This window comes from Hylaeus anthracinus, unplaced genomic scaffold (assembly GCF_026225885.1).
Source record: "Hylaeus anthracinus isolate JK02 unplaced genomic scaffold, UHH_iyHylAnth1.0_haploid 12001, whole genome shotgun sequence".
Lineage (NCBI taxonomy): Eukaryota > Metazoa > Arthropoda > Insecta > Hymenoptera > Colletidae > Hylaeus > Hylaeus anthracinus.
This window is the reverse complement of record NW_026534348.1, coordinates 22,769,686-22,772,015: the sequence shown is the minus strand read 5'-3', so window position 1 is coordinate 22,772,015 and position 2,330 is coordinate 22,769,686.

Here is a 2,330-nt window from a genome sequence, read left to right as displayed (position 1 = left end):
CGAACAAGTGTTAGAGAAGAGGTGTACTAGAAACAGCGTTATAAACTACAAATTATAGCTAAAATTAGCAACCGTAAACTGGAACTTCAACATGAGCTTTTAATAACCAACAATGAAATAAATATATAGGAATTTTAATAAAAAAAGATAATATTATATAAATAAATATAAATTTATATATATTTAAATTATTCCTAATATAAAAAATACATTTGTATTAAAAAGTATAATAATATAAAAAATAAATATTACTAAAGGTAAAGAAAAAAATAATGTGTAAAATATCAAATAATATCTCAATATTAATCGTATAATTTCTAATCCTCGATAAACAATAATTATAAATGTCAAAATTAATCTTACTCCATAATAAAAATAAAAGTTTATTAAATCTAAAGATAGAAAAATTATCGATAAAACTATTAATAAAACATTAAATAATAAAATATAAATATTTTCATATAAATTTAAATTTAAAATATAGATATATTGCTTATTTTCCATTATTAAATTTATATTTATAGATGTAATATAGAATTCCAGTACTTCGCAAAGCATTTATTACAATCATTTACAATTATCGTAAAGGTGCATTTTACTACTACACTTTTACCATTTATTCTCTTTCAATAAGACTTATATTTCATAATGCGTATGCTTTTGTCTATCTTATTACGTTCATACTAACTATACCTACTTTTTTCATCATCACAAAAGACAATTTTTTCAATCTATTATAATCAATCCAAGTTAGTTTACACGTACATAATTTTTTTTTACCAATTTCTATTTACATATACACACTTACTTAAAAGAAAAATGTATGACCGCGGGCATTTTTTAAACTTACTACGATACTGAACCATGATGAAAAGCGTCTTAGACTACTAGCGTAACAACCGCAGCAGAGACGACAGCAGCGCTGCAGTGGACAGCGTGATAGCGGAGCAACCATATTGCCATACAAATCATCAAGATTTCACAGCAACGAAGCTCATCAAGTTTTTTGAAGCGAAGAAGCAATATTTTCTCACAATTCTTTTTCTAAAATATTCTTTATATCACTCCGCATGCCACTCTAACGCCCGATTTTGCAATTTCACTTTTAAAATATGATAAAAATATGTTTTTAAGGAACAAATTTTTTTTTTGCAAATTTTCGAAACAAACTCTTGATAGGTCGATAGATTTACTTCCCTTGATTACAAAATGCATAATCATTATGTATTTGTTTTCATTATTGTGTATAAAAAACGCGAAACACTGTTTCGTAGTTCACCTATTCTCCGTTGCTCTTCGTTGGTGGCGCTAGTTTAGCTCCTGCGCACCCTTATACTTTTCCAGTCGATTTTTCGTCAACACTTAGCCAATAGGAGCTAAGGCTGTTCGTTGATTCGTCGACTCTCGAAATCAGTCGGCAGGGCTCGTCGCCCGGAATTGTAACATGGCTACCGCTCACGCCGCTTATTCATTTCTAACCTGTATAACCTGTCAGTTTATATTGATGACATTTGGACGCTGCAAATTGAATAATTATTTTAAAGGCTACGTGTAGTGATATTGTATCATAGAAAAATAAAAGATCCCCATAAAAAAGTACAAGAAAGTAGAAAAAGATGTGAAATCAAAATGAGCTGCCAGTACATGAAAGTCCTTTCCAATAAAGTGCAAAGGCGACACTGTGCAACACAATGAAAAATTCGGTGCTTTCCAACTATGCGCAGCTAAACTGCTGTGTTCAACAGTGTGGACATTCAGATCCTAATGACAATTCATATAAAGTGACTGCTTCACACTTTAGCGGTGACATGAAGAAGCTAAATAGCGTATCATCCACAAACTGAGGCTGTTTAAAAATTTGCCTTGATGTCTGCGGCCTAGAAGTCAAATGCTTGGCATGGCCAGCTAAGGCATTCTCAGATCATCAAGACCCATACTTTCTCTCTTGCACACTTTCACATAATTTGTCAATTTAAAACTCTTACGATATGAGTACATTTTCATTTTATTGTGTTTTAAATTATTTCTAAGGACACTCATTGACGCAAATACCCCTCCTCTCACAGGCTTTCAGATAATTTGTCAGTTTAAAACGCTGACAATATGAGTACATTTTCATTATTTTGCGTTTTAAAATAATTCTTATTCATCAACACGACCTTGCCAGGCCACGCCAAGCATTTGACTTCCAGACCACTGACATCTAGGCAAATGTCTAAACAGTCTCAGTTTGTGGTTGATACACTATTTAGCTTCTTCATTTCACCGCCAAAAGTGCAGAGTAGTCAGTTTACATGAGTTGTCATTAGGGTCTGAACGTCTGCACTGTT